This window comes from Tympanuchus pallidicinctus, unplaced genomic scaffold (genome assembly GCF_026119805.1).
Source record: "Tympanuchus pallidicinctus isolate F22 unplaced genomic scaffold, pur_lepc_1.0 scaffold2, whole genome shotgun sequence".
In the NCBI taxonomy this organism is placed as follows: Eukaryota; Metazoa; Chordata; class Aves; order Galliformes; family Phasianidae; genus Tympanuchus; species Tympanuchus pallidicinctus.
This window is the reverse complement of record NW_026294721.1, coordinates 48256787-48265364: the sequence shown is the minus strand read 5'-3', so window position 1 is coordinate 48265364 and position 8578 is coordinate 48256787. Positions and strand designations below refer to the sequence as shown.

At 33.0% G+C, this 8578-nt stretch overlaps 1 long non-coding RNA gene across 1 annotated transcript; it reads left to right on the top strand.

Annotated features, from left to right (window-relative positions):
* The first annotated feature begins 876 nt into the window (after nt 1-876).
* On the top strand, nt 877-8313 carry LOC128080400 (uncharacterized). Its single transcript, XR_008206662.1, has 3 exons — nt 877-1782; nt 3318-3441; nt 4996-8313. It is a non-coding gene; the product is annotated as an uncharacterized LOC128080400 (long non-coding RNA).
* Nucleotides 8314-8578: the final 265 nt, after the last annotated feature.

Genomic DNA, 8578 nt, shown 5'->3' with positions numbered 1-8578 from the left:
TTTTGAGTATTTTTACTGCATTTGTTTTGAAGATGCTGTCATATGACTAGGAATAATAACTTAAAAAAATGAATATTACTAAGTAAAATGCAACATTTAAATAGAAGATTTCAAAGTTTATTGTTGTTATTTTTAGGTTTTGTTTTCTTTTTATCCTCTTTGTTTTATTTGACAAGCTCCTTGCAGAAAGAAAGCAGACACTGTGTGGCAACTGGGTCCCACCTTTTGGAAAGTGTAAATGAGGAAAAGTGTATGATATTACAGTAATTTAATGTATTATTTCCTAAAAGGTTAGCTTCAACTCTACATACGACACCAGAGATGAAATAACACCAATTTTCATTTATTAATTTTATTTTCCACACCGTGGTTTAGATTATTTAATATCATTACATTACTGATGTGTATTACTGGAAATGTACATATCCAATTCCTATTGTTTTTGATAAATCATCTCATTTTTTTTCTCCTTCGCTTTTTTTAATTTTTAATTTACTTATCCTTTTTTTCCTTTTCTTTCTTTTTCTTTTATTTTTCTTTCTCTTTCCCTTTCTCTTCTTTTTTTTTTTTTTCTTTCATTTGAAGCATTGTTTTTCTTTTCTGGATCATTATTTAAATTTAATACTAGTGAGAAGAATATACATTGAATACTGCAAAAAAAAAAATTCTTCCTAAATATTATATAGACAGTACTGAAGATCAGAAAGTGCCAAAAAGCTCATGTGAGTTAATTAGGGGAGAAAAATGAGTGCATGCTATGTTGTTAAGTACAGTAATCACACAGTGCTGGGCCTTGAGAAACCCTAGAAACTTAGAAACCCTAGAAAATTCCAAACATTTTCTCATAAACAGCTCTGACAAAAGCTGTGATTTCAGAGTCTTTTGAATAGATGTAAACGTGAGGAGATACCAACTGCCCTGAAAAAATAAGGTAGAATGGAAAGTAATAATCTATTTGTGTCATGTATCAATGACTTAATCTTATTTTGTGCAAACATCAGGTCCTTTGGATGCTGAAAAGATATAGGGAGTCATAAATCATTATTCTTACAGTCCTATCAAAGAACCAGAGACAAATATGAGTCGTTAAAAGAAATACATTTCAGATTGCTTCACAAAATTCTCAGCTAGAACTTCGTATAGTGCCTTTAAGATACTACAAACAAATATTAAGTTTTTTCACAGTGAAATTCCTAGAATTCAGAAAGGAATTAAAACGGTTAGCTCCAGAACCTGTACTTCTATAACTCTATTTCATGTTTATATGAATCACATAAAAAGTAGTAATTGGAAATACAAGCAATACAAGCAAATAGGTCAAAATAGATGAAAAATAATTCAAGAAAGAGAAAAGTGGTTCATGAGATGTATAAAATTTTATTAAGTCGTGGCATAATGTACTTAGAATATCTAAGATTTCAGAAGAGTTTTGTTTTAAATGCACCTCCTTAAATTTGGTATTCTTTTGAAAGAAAATTTGCACATCTTATTTTCAGAAATAGTCCCCTATAAATATTAAGAAGTGAGAATATATTCTTGATTGAATCTGTCATTAGGAATGAATGCAGAGAGAAACTTTGACGGATTTCTACTTAACTCACTGTTTAATTGCTTCATAATCCTATTTGTTTGTATGTTTTCCTACAGAATTGAAGATATGAAGACATCAGTCACAACATATTGTGGTAGTGACACAATTTAAATTACTCTCCCATACATGGTTCTGTCCCTAGAGTTTTCATGGCCATGAGACGTTATCTCCAATGAAAATAAGAGTTCATGGTATTGCAACCTCTTTCAATGCTATACAACATGATTCGAGTATCTACATAATGAATTCCATAGTGTTAATACATATGCACATTTGTATGTAGTTGGAAATGAAGAAATATCTTTAATTTCAAAGAGCACATCTTGATGTATTTTGCATAATGACTGTGAACATAGTACATCAGTTAAATGAAAGGAAATAGCTTTTAGTGCAGTGTTCTGTCACAGAAAAATAATAAATCAACAACCTATGAACTCTATGTCCATTTGAAGCATATTCAGAGCCCTCATTAACCTATAGAGGCCAATTTGAATAGAAGCCATTTAATGAAGACACAGAGGGGAGTCTTAATAATTTATTATGATGGAAGAAATGGAAACAAGCTAGAAATGGTAAAAATTACCCAGGTGCTAATGAGATCCAGTAGTGGCTACAGAATCACCTGACTTATGCAACAAAAGGTAATTGCCAAGTCACAGCCACTAAACTCCGTACAACTTTGTACAACAAAAGGAAGGGGCTCTAGAGATAGGTAGTTTTGCAGGAATGAGTAATTTCTGAGTCAAGATCCACTAACTTGCATTTTCTACATGTTTGTTGTTGTGGTTGTTTTTTGTTTTAATTTACTGGGAATATTCCTTAGTAAAACATGGGGTGAAAATTTGAGCTTTCTGTGACAGAACCAGCTGCTTTAGACTAAGTGCCATGTGTTATATTTAATTTGACTGAAATACCTGCAAGGTAATGATGGCATGATTTTAGGTTTCCATAACTGGGATTAAAAAAGAATCTTACTTAATCTTTTCAAGAGATAAGTGCCACCAAAAACATGCAAAGAAAGCTTCATATAAAAGAGGAAAATCATTCTAGAAACTAAATTTCCTCTGCCCATCTAATTACCCCAATCATCAAGTGGCATTGCTTCCTAGCAGCTTTCTCATTCCCTTTTTCTGTTTCTTCATTGTTATCTCCGTTGACGATCAAATTCTTTCTTTGATGCATGGTGGTGAAATTTCAGGAACATACATTTTGAGTATTTTATACAAGGGCTGCTCTGGAATTAATATCTCCTGTTTTATTATGTTGGCCCACAACATCTGAGGTGGATGTTGGTGGTATGGCAGTAAAGCTTGCACCTTCCCACCAATATTCTATTACATTTTGTTGCTGTATGACAGATGACAGCAGAGGGGCAGTCTGACAGATTAGCATCTGACATGAAAATGTGCATGAAGCAAAGGTGTGTGTCACTGAATTCTTCCATGCAGTAAACATTGCACTGATATATTCACTGAGGCTTGCTGAGTATTTATGGAGAACAATGGATATGAGTACAGTGAGGTGGTGTGTGCAGCAGTGGTCACAGAAAAAGGGGACAACTTCTGGTCATGTAGGTACTTATGAGTGTTGCACATAAACTATTTTTCATTGTTGGCAAAAATGTGTAGTTAATGGTGGTCACTATGTTGAAAAATAGTGTTTTGAAGTAAGAATTTTCTCCATAAAATAGTGTTATTTTTCCCCTTGTATCTGTTGTTTTTTCTAGGAAATAAGTAGGAGGCATTACTTTTGAAGCAGCATTCACATTTGCATCTAGAACACCCGTAATGGCTTCTATAATGCCATCCCTCAGGAGATGAAGGTTTGAGTTTTGCACCCTGTATGTCCAGGTAGGCAACTGAACATGAGTTTCCTTCTTAATAATTAACACGTAACAGGATGCCACCGTGACCTGTTACATTTTAAAGAACGGAATAAACTATGCTTGTTTTTTGAAAGCGGAGACAAAAATGTCTGTCTTCAGGAGAGGCTTTCAGTCAATGCTTGGGGCTGCTTCCATAGAGCTCTCAGTAAGCTATGTAAAAGATCTGTCTTCACTCTTTCCTAGCTACTATCCATCAGGTGTACTCTAAAAGTGCTGATTTTACCTACCTAGTTGATCATTTTACATTTTCACCTTTATTCTCTTTACTTGTACATAGTGGAATCATCAGTTCTGTTCACAAAGATGGATGTCATATCATAGCAATGCATTAATGGTATATACTGGAAAGCCAACTCACTAGATAAAAAATGAGCAGCAATGTAATTAGCTGACATGCCTAACCAGTTTTCATTTATTTGCAGAATTTTGTGACTAATGAAAACGCAAAAGAGAAGTGAGAAGTATTACATTGATAGTTTTATACGTATTTTCTTAGATTCTAAATAATATTGTTACAAAAACCTGATCTTACTACAGGCAAGAAAGAAATACTGGCATATGTTCTCCTCTGCACAAGAGGCTTTTTCAGAGAGCAGAAATTACTTCTGCTGCTCAGCTGTCTTATGTACAGAGTTTTGTAGGGTTTCTTGGAGTACCCACACACAATCAGTGATTATCACGCTTATAATTGCCAGTATTTTGAAAAGATCCCAAGCCACAAATACAGTTGTATAGAGGTAGCATGCAGTACATTATTTCTATAACCTTAACCAGTCCAAATCACAAGTTGCTCCGTAGCAGTCATAGGTCATGTCATCAACTTTGTCACTGTTTCTCTACTGAATCTTTCTTGCAAATCAGCTCTGTGTTACCATGACTACCACCACTGTATAAGACATCTACTCTGATACTGATCTAGGCGGACATTACTGCAAAATCAGGTTTAGTACAACATTGTTGACAATGTTTGTGATTCACTAAAATAGCATTTTCCATTACACTACAAGCAGTTCAGTAAATCTACTCTTGTCTCCTACAATCACTCCTGAGTACTTGGGTAAAAAGCGCTCTCATCCTACGTTCAACACTTTTCTGTTTTGTTAGGAGCACTAACATGTAATCTTAAGTAAGGGAAAAGCAGCAGAACAAGACTGAGCTTCTGACTTAAGATTCTTACGTAGTAGATCTACATTCTAGTGCCTATGCGAGCATTAGAGTGTAGAAAAAGAACTGAGCAGAATAGAATTACTATAAAGGAGATAATAAAAATATCCCAAAATGCAAGCTACTTACAAGTTTATACCTATCCTGAAATGTGGCAAAGGGGAGATAGGAGGTTTTAGAAGTTTTCCTAATTCAGTGATTTTTTTAAAAAGCTATTGTTAATTTGGTGTGTGTACATGTATTTTTGAAGCTTTATAAATCTTGTAAATTTTTCTACTTACGGTCTTAAGTAATTGCCTAAAGTGATCTTACTTTAAAGCCAGTGGTGTTGAGCATTACTTTTGATTCATACTAGGTTTGGATGAAATGTGACTACTCATGGTTTACTTTTGGAATCACCACTTAACTGGACAGAGATGACGAGATCCTGGTTTTAGAGGCTCTGCAACATATTTCACTAGATTTACATTTGCTTTATGTGCCAAAATCACTGAAAATTATATAATATTATATTTGTTAATCAGTGAACTAAATGAGGAATATATGAACCAAACTATCTAGAATAGCACAGAGAAAAAGTTACAGTTTACGTGAAAATTTAATTTCTTGATGACATTCAACGTGATAAATTTTTAGTGCATTTCAGTCATATTTATGTGAAACATTTGGTACAACAGGGACCATGCAGATTTTAGAAAATGCTTCATCTCTGTGCTAGAATATTTAATAGAAAACTGAAGCTACCAATCTCAACCCAAAGCGGTAGTACCTCTTTGAGTATTTCAGTATTCTAAGCTGTGGCCAAAACTAATATGCATTATCAACAAGCCTGTCTATTATTCAAAAATAAATGATTTATGGTTAGGAAATTGAACCATCTACTGAAATGGCTGCTTGATTAGGTATTGTTACTAATCAGTGCAATTCATTGGGTTGTGCAAATACATCTGAAATGGTCTTGCTACCAGTGAACAAGAGAAGAAAAAACTCTGAAGTAGACATTTATCAAACTATACTGATTAAATGCTGGCTCTAGGAAATAGCACCATATGAACTGGTGTTTAGTCAATAAGAATGAGATGAAATCCATATTACAGCTTTCCAAACAATCATCTGGATGATAATGCAAAGTGTTGCCTGAAGAAAAACAAAAGAGTAGAAATATTAAATGATGTGGTATTTGATGATGATGGATCTTCACTCTCTAATAAGAACAGTTGCACATGAGTATCAGTTTCTTTGTTGGGTTTTGTTTGTTTAATACAGAGTTATAATTAAATGTAACACCACCATCATAAACATAGAAAATCTATGAAAAAATAGGATAGATGCCAATAATATTTGTAATAGAAGAGTCTCTTTGAACACATCTATGTTTAAAAATATATCCTCTAAGAGAGCCTTTGGTTGACCTTCATCTTGATACATAACCAAGCCTGGAATGATAACTTAAAATCATTTCATACTTCTGGTTATTTTTTTGCTGACTGTTTTTGTTGTTTGCTTGGTTTTTTTTTCCTGCAGTAATGTGATCCGTTTTTCTGATGGTAGACTAAATGGATTAACCCTACCCATCTCTGAATTCTTGCTTTCCATACAAGGCAAAAAGGCTGGAAATGAATCCTCAAGCAAATTATTAACTGGCTAATAATTTGGCCTTGAAATATTCTGTGCATGTGCAAAGTCACTAACGCCTTAGAAAACATCGCCTCTTGCACTTTTGATATAGAACATCAAGATTTATTACTTCTGAGATTCAGGAAGTCTGGAAACTCATTAAAATAATTATTTTATACATGATCTTTCAGAGACATTATCATCTTTTGAAGTTTCATCTGGAAGTTACAGTAGTTAATTCAGGACTGCAGTTTTGCAGTTTGTACTATTAGTTTGATTCTAACTTTTTCTAAGCATATGGAAAAGTTATAAGAACACGATTTTCAGAGAATATTGCCTTCAAACTGGCATTTACATGATTTATTTAGAAATACTAGAAATCTTCCCATAACTTATTTGCTTATTGCCATAATCATTAATAAATTCTAATCTCTTAAAATCAAAGTTATTGAATGAATTACATGGTACGTCTAAGAAATCAAACTAGCACTGAGTTTTGCACTGTTGTTTAACTGAAAAAATAAGTAACTATTATATAGTACTATATGTCATTTAAGTGGTGATGAACTAAGAACTGATTTGTCTGTTCATTGTGATAACATTAAAATTCAAAGCTTTCCAGCAAAGGGATAGAAAGTTGTTACCAAAATGTTATATTTCAGAGGCACAAAGAAGAGCTCCTAACTGGAATATGAGAAGAAAACTTTTCTATACCTAGAACTGTGTGACCACTTATAATTTGCCTGTGATAATCTTTCAAAGTAGAATTTGCTTACGGAAAGCCAGAGTCACAAAAAGATAATTTATTCCATATTCTTTCTTAAAAAGAAATGGTTTGAAGTCTATAGGGCTTTGTAACAAATCTCTTGATAAACTTTTCAGTTATTATTCCAAATGTATCTGTGGCAGAAATAAACATTTGTGAGGCTTTGAAAGCTTTTGAAAGCTTTTTAGAAAGAATTGTTCAATACTTAGCTTTGTTCTGTTATACTCAAAATTAGGTAATTGATAATAACTCCTCACAATATTGAGTACTGTGAAAAAGCAAATGTACGAAGAATATTTCTTTTTTCTTTCTTCTCAAGCATGATGTTACTGGTGATCCTACCAGATCCTACTGGTGGTCACTAGCCCACACAAAGAAATGAGGCATGAAGTGGAACTGAATATTTTTAGAGCACAAAGAAACACACAGCATTTAAAGTACTCAAGCATCTTTGTGGTTTGTATTCGCCTAGGTAGATGAAGCTTAGTGGAGGGAAATGGGCGAAATACAAATCTATCTGTACTATGTGATTCAAAATTCTTTGTGGAGTGTTCCATTCTCCAGCTGGTAGAGTCAGAAATATATACTGGGAGCAAGTCTAAGACATTTTGATGCAGACACATTGCTAAGAATGAAGATATTATGAAGATGAAGATTAAATGAAGATTAAAATAATAATAATAAAAAACTTTGCAAAGGCATACTCATTCATCTATTTTTAAAAAACAATTCCAGTAGTTTTGTGATATCTCAAACCATTATTTCTTAAAAAGAAGAAATCTTTGTTCTTATATTCAAACCCAATATTCCCTTCAGGAAAATATGCAAAAGACACTTAGCTATCAAAACTGAAACGTTTCAAGAAATGACAAACAAATTTGAGTGAGACAGAAGAAAAAAATATAATTTATTTTATTGAGATATTGTTAATTTGGATGTTGTTTTATTTGCCTTAATGTCCTATGACTAACTTTATATTTTCCTTCATGTGTATATACCTGTGCATAAACTTTTGCAGAAAAGAGACTTATGTTTTTACACATACATATATGAATTCTCTTCAACTGAACGCTTTTATGTATAGATAAAAATATTAACTGAGACAATGAATATTTGAAAATTGTAAGAAAAAAGAAAATATTTCAGGAATTTCAAGTGGCTACATTTTCACATTGCTGCCTTGTTTACTTCAAATGCTGTTTCCAATCCTGAATTTTATGTCAATGGTTCTTGTGTTTTGAACGCCTTTTGTTAATATGTTGTGAAAACTGGAATCTGTTTTTATTCTGCGCTGGCCTTAAGTAAATAAAAAGCTATTTTTAGTCAATTTTATGAAAATCATGTAAGCTTAGTGTGAAGAATGTCAGTGAATGAAACTGTTGATCTTAGTTGTAAAGTTAGAATAATATCATTTGAGGAGTATCAATATTGGAAGAAAACATAGTTTTTTACATAATCATAGAATCACAGAATGGCCTGGGTTGAAAAGGATCGCATTGATCACCTAGTTTCAATCCCCCTGCTGTGTGCAGGGCTGCCAACCACTAGACGAGGC